Genomic DNA, 18,813 nt, shown 5'->3' on the forward strand with positions numbered 1-18,813 from the left:
ATCCGTGGCGGGTACGTACCAAGACCTCCCATGGATGCCTGAAACCGAAGGTAGTAACGAACCCGATATATACTATGACTTGTCTATACATACATTAAAAAAAAAGGAAAATTTCTGTCAAGTCGATTCTGATTCATAGCAACTGTATAGAGCAGAGTAGAATGGCCCTACAGGGTTTCCAAGGAGTGTCTGATGGATTTGAACTGCTGACCTTTTGGTTAGCAGCCATAGCACTTAACCACTGCACTGTACATACCTATGATAAAGTTTAATTTATAAATTAGGCACAGTAAGAGACTAACAACAGTAACTAATAATAAAATAGAACAATTATAACAACATACTGTAATAAAAGTTACATGAATGACAGAGCGGCACAGCGTGTGGTTTCATCATTCTACATACTTATCGCCATTTTCAGTCACCTCATATGCTTGCGAAAGCTGGACTATGAATAAGGAAGACCGAAGAATTGGCGTCTCTGAATATTGACTATTCCACGGACTGCCAAAAGAACAAACAAGTCTGCCTTGGAAGAAATACAACCAGAAAGCTCCTTAGAAGCAAGGATGGTGAGACTGCGTCTTACATACTGTGGACATGTTATCATGAGGGAATAGTCCCTGGAGAAAGACATCGTGCTTGGTAAAGTACAGGGTCCATAGAAAAGAGGAAGACCCTCAACAAGGTGGATTGACACAGTGGTTGCAACAATGGGCTCAAGCATAACAACAATTGTGAGCATGACGCAGGACCAGGTGGCATTTCGTTCTGTGGTACCTAGGGTGACTACGAGTTGAAATCGACTCAATGGCACCTAACAACAACAGGCACTCATAACATTTTCCTAAGGCGGTTAGCCGCAGGTAACAGAAAGGGCAGAAAGCAAAGCAGTGGATAGGGGGCGGGGCCGGGGGCGGGGCCGGGGCGCCTGCAGGAAGGGGCTGTCTGGAGAGGGGAGCAGCGGGTCGGAAGTTAGCGGGCCCTTTTCCCCTCCTAGGCAATGTTTGGGCCTGCTGTGGCCAGCTCAGGGAGGAATGCACAGGGCGCTCTATTATTCTTTGCGCTTTTCAGGATTTTTTTTTTTTTTTTTTAATTTAAAAGCAGACTGAGAACTGGCAGCCAGAGACAGAAGAGGGCAGGGAGAGGCTCTCGGTGAACTCCTCGGCACAGCTCCAGGGCGGGTGGTGTGGACCCTACTAGGCCCTGAGTGTGTGGCTGACCTGGTGTCTCATGGGACTGACAGAGTTGCCCAGAAAGACGGCCCCACGTCCCAGTACTTCCACAGAGGCACGGGGAGACACAGGGTTGATTTCAGAGAGAGCTCCATGCCCACGATTCCTCCTCTCACTAGGACTCCTGCCCAGAACTTGAGCTTGAGGTTAGAGCCCCACATAGCTTGTGATTCCCACCCACCATGCCAGCTCCTGAGAGGACCCTCCACCTGCCCTGCGTGTGCCATCCTCCCACTTCCCTGTGCCCACTGTTACCCACAGAGCGTCCATGCCCAGGGCCCCACGCTGGAGAGGCTGCTTGGGAACTCCACCCCCTTTGGGAGACCCCAAAGTCCCTTCTCCAGCCCTGCCATAGGGGCAAGCCCACAGTACCACATGAAGCCAACAGCAGGGGCCATCGCCAACTCCATGCAGCTGAGCTGTCCCTCGGGCGGGAGGCCGGGCCTCCCCGTGGCTTCCTAATTCCACTTCTAAACACCCCCACCCTCAGGGAAGGCCCCTGTTCCCTTCCAGCTCAGCCCCTCACCCACAAGGACTGTGCTTCCAGCTTCCCAGCCCCCCTCCAGCCCAGGGAGACCCTGTGGTTGTGGGGGCGACCTCAGGGCCCTCCACCCAAAGGGCCATCTCCCCTCTCTGGCTGGGCCACTGGGACCACCTGTCCCCCGAAGGTGCTCCCTGCACCTCATCAGGGCCCCTCCCCCAGCCCTGCTACACCGCATTCCCCACCCCAGTTCAGGGAACCAAGCCCCAGGGCAAGGACTACCCCCCACCCAGCACCAGCCAGAGGTGGACACACAGTAGGTGCTCAATGCTTGCTGGCCACCTTGAGCAGGGGACAGAGCTTCCTCTGGGCATCCACCCCTTGTCCCACAGGCAGGGTCCTCACTAGAGTGGAACATCCATCCCGTGGAAGGAAGGACGATGAGAACTAGAGATAATTGCTCCTGTAATTAAAAGGCCACTTACTACCTTCACGGTTTGCTTATACACAGCTACGGCCTTCATTCTCAGGGCCCTGCAGGTGGCGGCCCCTGTGCAGGTGCTGGGGGTGGGGAGATCTGGAGCTCAGGCTCTGAGTGGGTGGGGACAGGAGGCAGTGCAGGCCCAGGCCCCCACAGCAGGTGGCTCAGAGGCCCAGGCACATCCAAGACGGCTCGTGAAAACACCTCCCTGGAAACATGCCCTCTGAAGCCTGTGTTGTCCCAGGTTCTGAGGGAGGGCCCAGGATGGGGAAACTTCTGGGCTGACGCCATGTGCCAGCTGACTGCACACTCATTACCACAACAAACAACCCACGGGAACAGGTAGCTTCTCGGTGGGTGGGCAGGCTGAGAGAGAGTAGTAGACAAGGTGTGCACTGCCCAGATGCCCACTGCCGACGAAGGGTCTGCCACCCAGCTGCAGGGAGGGCTGGGGGCTGCAGCCCCCAGCTGAGTCTCCCTTTGGAGGCTGACCTTGGCTTCAGAAAGCTGCCCTACCCAAGGTCATGTGCTTCCAAGGGTGGGTACACCCAATGACCTGTTGATGTGGGAAGATAAAGGTCCAGACCCTTCTTTATCCTGTGGGAAAGCTCTACGGGGCTGTGCAAGCCCTGGAGTCCCTTATGGCCAGAGCCAGCCCTTTACTGAACCACAGCCCAGCTTCCCCTTAGGCCACGCTGGAGAGCAGTTAAGCTTCAGCATGGAGCCCCAGGGGGGATGCCAGGGGGCAGGCATGCACTTGGGGCACACTCCATCAGGCAGGGGAAGGCCAAGAAGGATCGTCCTGAGGGCTCTGGGGCCTCGCGCCTGCCGCTGGCAGGGTCCTGCTTTGGAGAAAGACGCCATTTCTCCCCAATCGCAGCAGCTCCTGCACCTTGAGAGCAAGGAAAGCTGAGGCCCAGGACCTCCTTACGAGACAGGCAGGGTTTCAGAAGAGGGTGACTCCCAGCCTAGACATGTCTGCCCAGCCAAGGTCAGGCCATAATTATGAAATGGGGACCCTGAAACCCCCAGAAATCTCGACTCCCCAGATTCTGCCAAGCCGTCTGAGCCAGTTGCAGTGGCCCAATCCTCCCTATTCAAGCTCAGCGCACGCCCTCTGTCTGAAGCCGAGATTGAGCCTCTGCCGGGCCAGACAGCACCGGCCTTCACTGGAGTCCTCTGGGCTGTGTGTTATTGCCATGGCTCCTCATGGTTCCCACCTGCCATGCCTTCCCCCACAAGGACCCTTCACCTCGTCCAGCTAGGCCAGGCCCTCTGCCCACTTTCCTGAGCCCACTTCTACCCACCAGGCATCTGCCCAGGGCCCCCAGGCTGGGAAAGGCCAGGCTGGGACTCCATCTCCCTTAGCGACCCACCCTCCTCTGACCATCAGACCCATCAGGTCCCAACATGAGCCAGACCTGGACTGGGGTTGGTATCACTTTGGCTAAGAGAAGAAAGGGATTCTGCCAAAGAGCTTACAGGACCTGGGTGAGGGGGGCACTCTCCCAGGACACAGGATGGAGCATCTTAGCGCAGACCTGGAGACAGCTGCTAGGATGGCTCCGACACTGGGTGAAGCAGACCTGCCAGAACTGCTATGGACGGTGAGATCGGGAAGCTCGGATGGACACGTCCTAGACAGGACACTTTCCAGGGCCAGGAAACACACCAGAGGACCATGTCCCAAGACAGAGCCTGGAGGACACCTCATCTCGCACGGCAACCACCCCTCCCTGAGAACTCAGGGGTGCCGGGTGGCCACTGCAGGCCAGGGCTGACAGAGGGAGATGCTGTGACAAGACTGGGCTCCCTGATAGCAATGGGGATGCCAGCATCCCAAAACACTAGAGGCCAAGTGGTGGCTTTGTTAGCCATCAGAGCAAGACGGGGTAATTATGTGATGGACTGCAAGGTTGGAGGGGCAGCCAGCCCGACCATGGAGAGCTCCGGAGGAGACTAATACAGCATGGTGTTCCTAGGGGCCAGCAGGCTGATGCTCTGTCTATACAATTGAAATACATCAAGGGTGAGTGATCAGGAGGCCAGGGGCAGCTACTCCAATAAAAGGTCGAAGTCTTTTGCCCAGTCTCTGGACCTCAGATATTTTTCAGATGCAGACTCCTTGACTGAAGGAGAGGCTGGGTTCCTGGAAGGAAGGACCTGCCACACCCTAGCAACTACACACTAAGACCCCGGTCCTGCCCCAAAGAGACCTATGGCCGCTTGCTTAGAGAACCACACACTGAAGGAAGGGGGAACTCAAACATTTCAGCAGCCGCTAGACCCAGATTTGACAGTGATACACTGGGGGACCCTAAGCATCACCATGGTCCCCTGTAGAGCAGGGGTTCATGGGAGCCAGGGGATACAGAGCCTGGTCCAGATCTGGCTTGTTGTGGGACCACTGGGTCCACCCATCCTTCCAGTGGCCATTTCTTCAGTCTCCAAACAATAATTGCAATTGGAAAGGAAATTCTTGGAGGATGGCACATTTATGGAGATCCCCATATTTCTTAAGTGAGGGCGATCAGTGGGGAATGCCAAGTGTGTTCCCAAAAAACCACACACCCCAACCAAAACAGTAAATCAAGCTCACTGGACAAACTCAAAGAATGGCAGGAATTCATGCCATTTTGAAGACTAAAGCATGCAGACGTGATGGTCCTGTCATGTTGTTGTTGTTAGATGCCGTCAAGACAATTCCAGCTCATAGTGACCCTAGGTAAAACAGAACGAAACACTGCCCTGTCCTGCACCATCCTCACAATCATTGCTGTGTTTAAGCCCATTGTTGCAGCACTGTGTCAATCCATCTCACTGAGGGTCTTCCTCTGTTTTGGTGACCCTCTATTTTATTAAGAATGATGTCCTTCTCCAGGGACTGGTCTTTCCTGATAACATGTCCAAAGTATGTGACACCATCCTTGCTTCTAATGAGCATTCTGACTGTACTTCTTCCAAGACAGATTTGTTTGTTTTTCTGGAAGTCCATGGTATATTCAATATTCTTTGCCAACACCGTAACTCAAAGGCATCAATTCTTCTTTAGTCTTCCTTATTCACTGTACAACCTTCACATGTATATGAGTTGATTGAAAACACCATGGCTTGGGTCAGGCACACCTTAGTCCTTAAAGTGACATCTTTGTTTTTTAACACTTTAAAGAGATCTCTTGCAGCAGATTCGTCCAATACAACGTGCCGTTTGATTTCTTGGCTGCTGCTCCCATGGGTGTTGATTGTGGATCCAAGTAGAATGAAATTCTTGACACCTTCAGTCTTTTCTCCATTTACCATGATATCGTTCATTGATTCAGTTGTAAGAATTTTTGTTTTCTTTATGTTGAAGTGTAGTCCATACGGAAGGCTGTAGTCTTTGATCTTCATCAGTAAGTGTTTCAAGTCCTCTTCACTTTCACCAAGCAATGCAGGTTGTTAGTGAGTCTTCCTCCAATCCTAGTGCCCCATTCTTCTTCATATACTCCAGCTTCTTGGATTGTTTTCTCAGCATACAGATTAAATAAGTGTGATGAAAGAATAAAACCCTGACACACACCTTTCCTGACTTTAAACCATGCATGTCCCTGTTCTGTTTGAATGCCTGCCTCTTGGTCTACGTACGGGTTCTTCATGAGCACAAGTAAATGTTCTGGAATTCCCATTCTTTGCAATGTTATCCGTAATCTGTTATGATCCACACAGTCGAATGCCTTTGCATAGTCAATAAAACACAGGTAAACATCTTTCCGATATTCTCTGCTTTCAGCCAGGATCCATCTGACATCAGCAATGATATATCCTTCGTTCAATGTCCTCTTCTGAATCCAGCTTGAATTTCTGGCAGTTCCCTGTCAATGTACTCCTGCAACTGCTTTTGAATGATCTTCTGTAAAATTTTACTTGCATGTGATATTAATGATGTGTGAAATATTAATGATTTCTGCATTCAGTTGGATCACCTTTCTTGGGAATAGGCGTAAATATGGATCTCCTCCAGCTTGTTGACCAGGTGGCTGTCTTCCAAATTTCTCGGCATTTCCAGCACTACATCCATTTGTTGAAACATCTCAGTTGGTATTCTGTCCGTTCCTAGAGTCTTCAGTGCTGGTTGGACCTCTTCCTTCAGTACCGTCAGTTCCTGATCATATGCTGCCTCCTGAAATGGCCGAACGTCCACCAATTCTATTTGGTACAGTGACTCTGTGTATTCCTTCCCTGTTCTGTTGATGCTTCCTGAGACATTTAGTATCTTCCCATAGAATCCTTCAATACTGCAACTCAAGGCTTGAATTTTTTTCTTCACTTCTTTCAGCTTGAGAAACGCCATGCGTGTTCTTCCCTTTTGGCTTCCTATCTCCAGTCTTTGCACATGCCATTATAATACTTTACTTTGTCTTCTCAGGCTACCCGTTGAAATCTTCTGTTCAGCTCTTTTACTCATCATTTCTTCCTTTCTTCATTTCATTTTAAAGTTGAATACAACTTTCAAGATCAACTTTCAGAGTCTCTTCTGACATCCATTTTGGTCTTTTCTTTCTTTCCTGTCTTTCTAATGGCCTCTGGCTTTCTTCATGTATAATATCCTTGATGTCATTCCACACTCACCTGGTCTCTGGTCATTAGCATTCAATGCATCAAATCTATTCTTGAGATGGTCTCTAAATTTAGGTGGAATATATTCAAGGTTTTTCTGAACAATGAATATATAGCTGGACAATGAACCAGGAAGACTGAAGAAGAACTGAAGCCTTTGAGCTGTGGTGTTGGTGAAGAATATTGAATATGTATGGATTGCCAAAAGAGCAAACAAGTCTGTCTTAGAAGAAGTACAACCAGAATGCTTCTCAGAAGTGAGGATGTTGAGACTTCCTCTCACATACTTTGGACATGTTATCAGGAGGGACCAGTCCCTGGAGAAGGACATCATGCTTGGTAAAGTGGAGGGCCAGCAAAAAGAGGAAGACTCTCAATGAGATGGTTTGACACAGTGGCTGACATAATGGGCTCAAGCATAATAACGATTGTGAGGATGGCACAGGACCGGGTAGTGTTTTGCTCTGCTGTACATAGTGTCACTATGAGTCGGAACAACTTAACGACACCTAACAACAACAACATACTCAAGGTCGTACTTTGGCTCTTGTGGACTTGTTCTAATTTTCTTCAGCTTCAGCTTGAACTTGCATATGAGCAATTGATGGTCTGTTCCACAGTCAGCCCCTGGCCTAGTTCTGACTGATGATATTGAGCTTTGCCATCATCTCTTTCCCCATGTATAGTCGCTGATTATGTTGTTGAAAAAGTGTAGTTGCAATGACTAAGTCATTGGTCTTACACAATTTCTGTCATATCCCCATGCAACTCAACAACCCGGCCCTGTAAAAGCCAGAAGACAACAGTGAGCTACAGCAAACACAGCCAGTAGTGGCCCCAACACGCCGCTGTGTTGGATGTGGTGTCTCTGCACAAGCCGATTAGCAGGTGTCTTAGTCTCCTTACCAGCTGCTGTGGAGTCAAGTCTGATTCATGACGACCCCATGTGCTTTAGGTCTATGCTCCATAAGGTTTTCAATGGCTAATTTTTCAGAAGTAGATCAATAGGTTTTCTTCCGACACACCTCTGGGTGAATTGGGACCACCAACCTTTAGGTTAGTAGCCAAGCACTTAACCATTTGCATCACCCAGGGACTCCTTTCTTAGTCTCTGTTTTAGTTATCTAGTGCTGCTATAATAGAAATAACACAAGTGGGTGGCTTTAAAAAAGAGAAATTTATTTTCTTACAGTTTGGGTGGCTAGAAGTCCAAATTCAGGTGCCAGTTCTAGGGGACGGCTTTTTCTCTCTGTCAACTCTGAAGGAAGGTCTTTGTCTCTTAGAGTGTCTGCTCCTGGCAATCTTCACGTGTCTAAGCATCTCTCTTCCCACCATCTCTGCTCTGCTTACTTGTTTAATCTCTTTTATATCTCGAAAGAGATTCACTCAGGACACACGCTACACTAACCCTGCCTCGTTAATATAACAAAGGCAATCTATTCCCAAATGAGATTATAACCACATGCATGTCGTTGTTGTATGCCGTTGAGTTCATTCCGACTCATAATGACGCTCTAGGACAGAGTAGAATTGCCACATAGGGTATCCAAGGAGTGGCTGATAGATTCAAACTGCCCACCTTTTTGGTTTACCAGCCTGAGCTCTTAACCACTTCACCACCAGGGAGGTTAGGATTTGCAACACATGTTTTTGGGAAGCACAATTCGACCCATAACAGCCTCCTAGGGATGCCAAAACAAAAACCTCAAAGTGAGTGTTTTTAAAGAACAGAAATTTATTGTCCCACAGTTCTGGAGGCTAGACCTCCAAATCAGGGTATCTTCCCTTCTCTTTCCAAATCTGAGCATTCATTTAAATACAAGTTTAAAAAAAGAAAAGAAAACTAAGCAAAACCTGTTGCTGTCACATCAATTCCAACTCATGGCGACCACATGTATTACAGAGTAGAACTGCTCTGTAAGGTTTTCTTGACTGTGGTCTTTACAGAAGCAGACTGCCAGGCCTTCTCCTATAGCACAATTACCCATAAAGCAGTATAGATTCATACTTCCAGCCACATCTCACTGCAACAACAGTGACAACCTAATGTACTGCTCAAAGTGCTGCCCACTGGGAAGACTTTTATTTACTTCTGTCCTCAAGTGTCACTCCTGGGTGGAGCTTAGAGCTGCAAATGTCCACCTTTGGTTGCTACCAACGTATAGTACAGACCCATCTGTAACCAGGCCTGAGTTTTTCCTTCTCCAGTCAATTGCTCATAAGGAGTACCTCATAGACATGAATTGAGGGAGAGGAAGTAATGCAACCAGAGTTGTGGAGCTGGTGATGAAAGAGTCTGAGGACTTGCTCGTGCAACCTATTCATACCTTTCAGACCTGCCCAAGTTCAGTCTCTTATATACCATTTCCATTTTACGATATATTTCTGTTGTGTGTGCCCAACCTATGGCTAGCTAGGCCAGACAATACCCAGGTCATGATGAGAAGCTCAAGCCGCATGGGCACCTGATGTTCTGTGGTTAGGCATTCAGTTTATACCAAGTCCAGTAGGAAGCCAGAAGCTGTTTCTCAGAAGGAGACTAGTTACCTGCAGAAGAGAGCTCCAGGAGAGTCAGCACTGTGATTCCCTGACTGGTGCTTGCCAAAGGCTCCAAACGGCATCTTTATTTGTCATGGATGTTTCGGGTGCCATTGGATCTGATGGCATAAGGCCCAGGTGATAGGACAGCTTGTACTATAGACTTAACTTCCTACAGGGTCTTTTCTTGCTCTGGTCCTCATTTAAATCTAGCATCCTTACAGGTGACTGTGTATATGGGTCAAAGCAGCATACTAAAATGTGATATAGGTTTCCTCCAAGACCCAAAACGGCCTACCAAGCATTGTGCCTCTTTATTTGTGGTAGTGGTGCAAGGTACATCAACTTGCCTAAAAGCTGTTTTGACGTGCTCCAGACCACTGACTCTCCGCACCCCGCCTCCACCCCCACCCAGAAACATCACTGAGTTTGCAGGCTACGAATTTTGTGGAGTATGTACCCCACCCTTCAGTTTTCATATGGCTTACTGAGGCATATCACTCCTGCTCATCGGATCCAATGAGTGTAGTGTTGTCAATAGAGTGGACCAGCGTGATGCTTTGTGGATTGTCAAGATGATCAAGATTTCTACAGGCAATATTATAACCGAGAGCAGGAGAACTGACATAGCCCTGTGAAGGTATGCTTCTGACTCTTTCAGGTAAAAGCAAGATGCTTCTGGTGGTTCTTGCAAATTGGGATGCAGAAAAAGGCATCGGCCAAGATAATAGCTATATACCAAGTACCAAGGGTTGTGTCGATTTGCTCCAGTTAAGACAACACATCTAGAATAGCAGCTGCAATTAGAGTCACTACCTGATAAAGTTTACTATGATCCAGTCTCATTCTCCAAGATCCATCTGACTTCTTCACAGGCCCAACTGTTAGTTAAATTGGGAATGCAATAGGTATCACCACCCTGCTTCTTTCAAGTCTTTGATGGTGACATTAATCTCTGTAATTCCCCCCAGGAATGCCATATTGCTTCTACTTTACTATCTTGGCAAGGAGGGAGTTTCCGTGGCTTCTGTTTAATCCTTCCTACCATAATGGCCAAGGTGGGGATTCTGCCCATTGCCAACATGTCCATTCCAATTATACATTCAGGAACTGGAGAAAAAACTACAGGGTGGGCCTGTGAACCAACTGGGACCATCCACCATGAGTCAGACTTGAACTAAGGCCTATAAGCCCCACTTTCACTGGTGGGCCACAGCAGCATTTTGGAAATTAGCATCAATTCAGAGTCAATGTCTACTAATTCCCCAAAGATTGGAGTACTTACTTTTCCCCAAGGTACAGTCACTCTAGTAAGTGGCCACAGGTCCCTTTGTGGGAGGCTTCAAGAAAGACTTATGATGTGTACTTGGTGTGGGGTCCTTCCTCCAGAAGGCATGACCTCCTCTTCAGTCAAGAAGCTCTGGGTCTTTGAACTTACTTAGGTCTGGAAACTGGGAGAGAGGCCATGATTCTCCACTGTGGTGACTCAAGTCAGATTTGTGGCCAGCAGACTTAGAGTTTTTGTTGTTGTACAGATCAAGCAGCATGCTAGTAGCTGCCCTTATTTCATTCCTGCGGACACTGTGATCAATTAGCCACCATCAGAGATCTCCACAGGTCAAGGCATTCTGCACTGGTAAGTCCCTCCTACCATTCATGTTGGGTGCACCCACCTTGTCGCTGACATCTAAGTGCTACCACTTGGCCTCCACTCCTCTGGGTTCTTATCACCCCATTGAAATCAAGGGGCACCTCTCACGGGTGTGCTGATATTCATCACTGCATATTTCCTGCAGCCATGCTTCCCACAGTGTCTTAGTCTCCTAGTGCTGCTGTAACATAAAAACCACAAGTGGGTGGCTTCAAAGAGCAGAAATTCATTTTCTCACAGTTCTAGAGGCTAAAGATCCAAATCAGGGTCTCAGCCATGTTGATTCCTTCCTTGTCAGTAGACCTGGATGTTCCTTGGTTTTTGGCAATCCTCTCCCCCTGTGTGTATCTCCGTGTCTGTTCTGCTGTTTTTATAACTCAGAAGTGATTAGATTTAGGACACACTCTAAGCTGTTATGTCCTCACTAACATAACCTTAGATTGCTTTATGGAAGATGATTACATCACATCACACTACACTACACTGTACTGCACTAGATGACACTACACTACACTGCACTGCACTGCACTGCACTGCACTGCACTGCACTGCACTACACTACACTACACTACATTACATTACATTATATTACATCCACTGGTATAGGGGTTAAGATTCTAACACATATATTGGGGGGACACAATTCAATCCATAACACACAGGCTGCTCCCAGCCAACTGTGCATGGCAGGGACCCTAAGGTCCTGGGAGATGCAGAACTTATCTGATGGGCAACTTTGGGTCAAAGGCTCCCCTTCATCTTTCCTGAACTTCGTTAGAACTACACTGCAGTCCAAACGTTTCTGCCCAAGCTTCTTCCCCTCCCCTATTTCCTTCACAATGGTCAGACCTTCACCATGGTCTAAAAGCTTTCCTGGCTTCCCCTGGCTCCCTTCCTATTTTCCCTCATAGGTATTTCCCCTAATAAATCCTGTACACAGTCAATCCCATGTTGGCATCTACGTCCCCAAAGATCTAGACTAACAGCAGTGGACTGGGAGTGGCCCAAGCAAACAGGCAGTAAGATAGAGGCATAGACTGGTTTGCTCACTGCCAGGCAGGTAAAGAGGGTGTCAGCCAGGTGAGGCACAGAGAACCTCCTGGCCTTTGAAAGACGTAGGGGACAATCCCCCGAAAGACTGTGAACCTGGCTGGTCACTGCTATGTTGCATTGTTTCCCTGTAGAGGGATAAGACATCAAGGGCACTTAACCAGCTATTAGAGGTGAAGGATGAGAGCCAGAAGACCTTCTCTCCTGCACTGGGAGGGCAGCTCCTGCTAAGAGCCGGTTGAGGACTTAATTGTTGGAGTCCTGGGCTCCAGAGACATGGGACAGTTCAGCCAAGGCAGGTCTGTTACCCAAAGGTCAGGTCTCTGGTGAGGAAGACCTGGGACCCAGAAATATGTGCTAATGGAAGCCCCTGAGTATGTGGCCCTACAGACCGCCTCAACCCTCTAGGCTTGGAAAAATAGCCCATGCCCCCCCATAAGATCTGGTACTTCGGCTGTGTGGAAGGCCCTGCAGAGTTCCCCCCACCACCACACACACACAAGGCAACAGGGGCCTTCTCAGTAGCCCAATCTCATCGCTGGCTGCAAGGACAATCCAAATACATTGCCGCCAAGTCAATTCTGACTCACAGCCACCCTATAGGACAGAGTAGAACTGTCTCATAAGGTTTCCAAGAAGCAGCTGCTTGATTCGAACTGCCACTCTTTTAGTAACCAGCCAAGTTCTTAACCACTGGGCCACCAAGGCTCCACTAGGACAATAACAAAGGTTCTATCCCAGGCTAACCTGGTGGGAAAGTGCTGGGCCTACTGAGCGAGGACAGGCTGCACTGAAAGAGTCACAAGAAGAGCTGGTGTGTACTGGCAGGATCCAGGGGGAGCGTTCCTGACATTGGGTTTGAAGGATGCTAGATAAAGGGGCCAGACTAGATAAGCGATAATGCTTTGACTTGGGGGCTCATTCCTCGCCACGGGATTTAACACACTGGCCATGGAGTGGCTCTTGGAAGCTGGTATGGATCTCTTACGTGAGGCCAGAGACCCACCAGAGAATTGTGTTCCACGGGAGCGCCTGGAGGACACCCCAGACAGTGGGGCCATCAGGAGTGCACTGGGGAGGGCACCAGCATCATGAGAAGGTCAGCGGGGGCTCCTCTGTGGGCCAGAACTGGGGGTAGGAGAGAGAGGGGAGCAGGGCAAGCCGGGAGGCCTGACCCTAGTGAAGAAGGAAAGGAAGGGAGAAAAAGCAGGATGAAGGGGTCAGCCTGCAGCGGAGTTCTAAGGTCCCTCAGCAAGGCCTTCAAGGAGTCCCCAAGCCAATACCATCTGTCGGGGAGCCCCCGGTTTCCCCTGGAGAATTGGCCATGTGCCATGGCAGGCCACCCTCACCTCTATGCGTGGCCTCCACATCTACAAGAATAATAACTGACATTGTGTATGGGCACTGATCAAGCCCTTTGCAAGAACTAGTGCATTTAAACCTCCTCGCATGCCACATCACCGATGAGAGAACGAGGCATGGGGTGGTTACACCACGTTCCCAAGTCCTGCAGGCTCACAGGGATAGAGCCAGTCTCTGGACTCTGTGCTCCTGGCCCTGGCTGCCTGGTGACTGTGCTTCCTCACCAGGGACTGTGTGAGGATTAAACCAGACAATGCAAGTAAACCATCGGCGCAAAGCCTGGCACGCAGGAGGAAAACAATTAGTGTCCAAGTGTGATATTTTTGTTGGCCCATAGGGTGGGCACCCACTTGCTTTCACTACCCGCCACATCTTGCCAACACTAGGAATTATGCAGCTATCTAATGCTGGCGTTCCTGATGGGTGCGAAGTTTGTCTCATTGTTTCAGTCTACTCTCTTCTGATCACCGGGGAAGCTGAATCGCTCTTCATCTTCTTGTCAGCCATTGGGGTTCCCTCCTGAGAATCTCATGTTCAAGTCTGTTATGGACTGAATCGTGTCCCCAAAAAAGAACTTAACCTTGTTTGGAAATAGGGTCTTCAGAGATGTGATCAGTTAGATTAACATGAGGTCATATTAATCCAATCTGAGTGGTGCCCTTATAAAAGTAGAGGGGAGACCACAGAGACAGAGACAGAGGAAGGACGCCCTGTAATGCAGCAGCTGCAAGCCAGGGAACACCTGGAGCCACCAGAAGCCAGGTGAGGGCCATGGAACAGATTCTCTCTCAGAGCCCTCGGAAAGAATCAACGCAGCCAACACCGTGATCTCAGACTCAGCCTCAACGGCTGCGAGACAATGATTTCCGTTCACAGGAGCCACCGGTTTGTGGCATTTCGTTATGGCAAACTTAGGAGATTAGCAACATGTCCTTTGCCCCTTACCCCCTCTTTTGTTCATTTTATTTTATTTTTGGAAGCCTTGTCTTTTTCAAGGTAATTTATGGTGGTCTCCTGTATGTTCTATCAAGCCCTTGTTTGTTTTGGATGTTGCAAATATCGTCTGTCACCCATTTGTTGACCTGAACTGTTGAATGCTTTATTGAACAGAATCCTTCCAGTCCATCAAATTTCCACCTTATGATTTGTTTTTTTGGAGTCTTGTTTAAGAAATCTTTTCCCAGCCTAGTTCAAAAGATATTCTCCATCATTTCTTCCTGTTAGCCTACTACATTTAGGTTTCCTGTTTATACGGCATGAGGTAGGGATCCTAGTTTCTATTGTCATAAAATAAGCCAGTCTTCCTCAATATTATTTTTTCTGGTTGCTCTTGCTACATAATAAATTATCCCAAAACGTCATGTCTTAAAAGATAAGCATTTTATTTTGCTCATATTTTTGAGGTTCATGGGTTTGGAAAGGGCTTGGCAGGGCAGTTTTCTCTTGTAGTTGCTCATGCTGTTGCAGTCAGAGGTTATCAGGGGCTTTAGTCATCTGGGCTCGATGTCCATGTTGGCTTACTCACATGGCTGGAAGCTCAGCTGGGCTGCCACCCCAAGTGCCTACACATGGCCTCTCCAGCCTGGCAATCTCAGAGTTGATAAACCTCTTATCTGGCATCTGGCTGCCCCTAGGGAGCCATGCAGATCCTCATGGCCTTCTCTGACCTAGCCTCAGAAGTTATGTAGCATCACTTCTGCTGATTCTCTTGGCTACAGGCAACTCATTAAGATCAGTTCAGATTCAAGTGGAGGTGACACAGACCCCATCTCTCAATGGGGGGAGTTTTAAGGCACTTGCAGACCTGCATTTTAAAACCACTATTCATTTTCTAAAAGATTTTCTTTCCAAAGATTTACTATACCACCTCTGTCATATATGAAGTTGTCACAAATACATGGATTTGTTTGGTGAATCTGTACTCAGTTTTATAGCTCAATTTACTTGTTTCAATGAGGTTACCATACAGTTTTTCATACTATGTCTTTGTAGTATACTTTAATAACTCCAGGGCAAGCTCTCCCATTTGCTCTTCTTTTTAAAAAATGTATTTGGCGTTCTTGTACCTTCATTTTTAAATACAAATTCAAATCTCTGGTCTGAATTATATTTAACTTATAGGTTAATTCAGGGAATACTGGCATCTTGACAATGTTAAGTCATCCATTCATGAACATGATATAAACAAACAAAAAACCGTTGCCATCGAGTCATTTTAGACTCATAGCGGCCTGATGAACATGATATAGCTCTCTTTTGATTCATGCCTTTTTAGTAGATTTTCCAGTTTTCTACATGAAGATAGTGTCGATTCTTTTTAAGGTTAAATCTTAGGTACTTTATTGTTTTGACACTATTGTAGTTGTTCTTTGTATTTATATTTTCCAGCTATATGTTTGCTGAGACAGAAAACGCTATTGATTTTTGTAAGTGTGGTCTCTCCTTTTATTTACAAATGCATTCACGGATTCTTTGATACTCCTTCTCTCAAGAGGTGGAGCTTTATTTCCCTCCTCTTGAGTGTGGGCTGTACTTAGTGGTTTCCTTGAATAGATGTGGAAGAAGTGACGGTGTGTGACTTAGGAGAGTGGGTCATAAAAGACTCTGCAGTGTCCTCCTTGCTGTCTCTCTTTCAGATCACTTGCTCTGGGGGAGGCTAGCTGCCATGCCATAAAGACACTCAGATAGCCATAGGGACAGGTCCACGTGGTAAGGGACTGAGGTCTCCTATCAATGTCAGCAAGGAGCCGAGGTCTTCCCACAACAGCCATGTGAGTGAGCCATCTTTGAAATAGTTTCCCCAGCCCCAGTCAAGCCTTCAGATGATTCCGCTTCTCCCAGGGTTTCTACCTCAATTGCGTGAGAGACTCTCAGCCGGAACCACGCAACTAAGCTGCGACTAAATTCCTGACCTGCTGAAACTGTGACATAATGAATGGCTTTTGTTTTAAACTGCTAAGTTTTGGGGCATTTTGTTATGCAGTAATTGATAACTAATACAATAATCTTATATCTATTTGCCTTGCTAAATTTCCTTTTCAGTTGTGGTGATTTACCTGTTGATTCTGTTGGGTTTTCTACGTAGGTGATCATATCATCTATGGGTAATAACAGTTTGTTCCTCCTTTTTCAATCCAATACCTCCTATTCACTTTTTCTTGTCTTATTCCATCCCTTAGGACCCTGGTAACTAGTCTGAGAGATGATATGCCCTTGTCTTACTCCTGATCTTAAGGTGTATAAATTTTTTCTAATAAATAGTGATGTTTGATGTCAACTTTTTAATAAACCAAAACCAAAACCAGTGCGGTCGAGTCGATTCCGACTCATAGTGACACTGTAGGACAGAGTAGAACTGCCGCATGGAGTTTCCAAGGAGTGCTTGGCAGATTTGAACTGCCGACCTTTTGGTCAGCAGTCGTAGCGCTTAACCACTACGCCACCAGGGTTTCCAATTAATAGATAGCTTTTAATTAAGTCTACCAAATTTTCTGCCTCTTTCTACTTTCTTGAGAGTTTAAGCCATAAATAAGGATTGAATATTATCAAATTCTGAGATGACGACGGTTTGCATTTGTCTTAGTTCACTAGTGCTGTAAAGTAGGAAACTTTAAAGAAGAGAAATTTATTTTCTCAGAGTTCAGAAGGCTAGAAGTCCAAATTCGGGGAACAGACACTAGGGGAAGGCTCTCTCTCTATCGACTCTGGGGGAAGACCCTTGTCTCAGCTTCTGTAGGCCCAGCGTTCCTCAGTTCCTTGGCGAACTTCGTGTGGCATGGTGTCTTTCGTCCCCCATTCGTGCTTGCTTATCTCTGTGTCTATGCTGCAGCTTATAACTCAGAAACGATTAGGTTTAAGACACACCCTACAAGTGATAGGATCTCATTAGTATAACAAAGAAAATCTTATCTCCAGACAGGATCGCATTCGCATGTATAGGGGTTAGGATTCCAACACATATTGGGGGGGGGCACAATTCAATCGTAACAGCATCTACTCAGAATATCACTCAGTTCATTCACGAGGTAAATCACATTGACAGATTTTCTGACGTTGAGCCATCTTAGCATTCCTGGGATAAACCCATTCGATAATGAGTTTTAAAAATATTTAGTTATATTTTATTTATGATTTTTTATTATTGAAAAGACTTATAATTGCCTTTTCTGATTTTGGAATCAAAGTGTTACTAGCCCATAAAATAAGTTTGGAGACTTTCCCTTGTTTTCTATCCTCTGGAAGAGTTTGCCTAAGAAATCATTTCCTTGAAGGTTTTTGTGGGGAATTCTTTGTTTTCCATTTCAATTTCTCTAATGGTTATTTGTCTATTTAAGTTTTCTATTTACTCTGGAGTCAGTTTTGGCATTTTGTATTTTTCCAGAATGTTGTCCACTTTATTTAGGTTTTCTGAATATATTGGTGCATAGTTGTTCATAATTTTCTGTTATTTTTAATGTCTGCTATGTCTGCAGTTATTTTCAATTTTTCCTTCGATGTTTACTTTATTCTCTTCTTCTTTCTTTTGTTATCAGTCTGGCCAGAGGTTTGCCTGTCTTATTATACTTACAAAGATTAGTTTGGGCTTTGTAAATATTAAAGATGTTCTCTATTTTATTGATTTCTACTCTTATCTTTTTAATTTGCATGTTATTCCTTTAGATTTGTTCTTTAGCTCTTTATCTAGCCTCTTGAGTTAGATGTTTAGCTCACTTCTTTTCAATCTTTGTTTTCTGATGAATGTATTTGAAACCATGATTTTTTCTGTAGGTACCACTTTAGGTATCTCCCACAACTCTTGTATAATTTTCTTATGATTTTCTCTTAACCCAAGAGTTATTTAGAACTTAGAATTTTTTTCTTTAGATAGCTGGAATTTTTTTTCACTCTTATTTGTTATTTATTTCATTGCACTATAGTCTGAGAATACAGACTGTATTGTGTTTATTCTTTGAAATTTATCACATTTTTTGTGAAATAGGCTAATCACATGGCCTATTTTTGTTAATAATAAATTGTGCACAAAAAGAATCTTCTCTGTGGGGTGTGTAAATTGATAGACAAAGAGATAGACAGACAGACGGAATGCAATTAATTTACTATGCCATTCAAATCTGTTAAAATTTCCAACTATCATAGTTTCAAGAGCCCTGGTGGCACAAAGGTTAAGCACTTGGCTGCTAACAAAAATTGGCGGTTCGAACCCAGCCAGAGGCTCTGAGGGAGAAAGACCTAGCTTCCATAGAGTTTTTAAGAATCAGAATTGACTCAAAGGCACCCAACAACAACAATACAATCATGGTTTAATCATATATATCTCCCAGTAATTTTTTCAGTTGTATTTTATGTATTTTAACACTTATTTAATGCATATGTATGTGCATGTATGCATATATATAGTGTATTATATGATTATTGTACC

This window comes from Loxodonta africana, chromosome 5 (genome assembly GCF_030014295.1).
Source record: "Loxodonta africana isolate mLoxAfr1 chromosome 5, mLoxAfr1.hap2, whole genome shotgun sequence".
Classification (NCBI taxonomy): domain Eukaryota; kingdom Metazoa; phylum Chordata; class Mammalia; order Proboscidea; family Elephantidae; genus Loxodonta; species Loxodonta africana.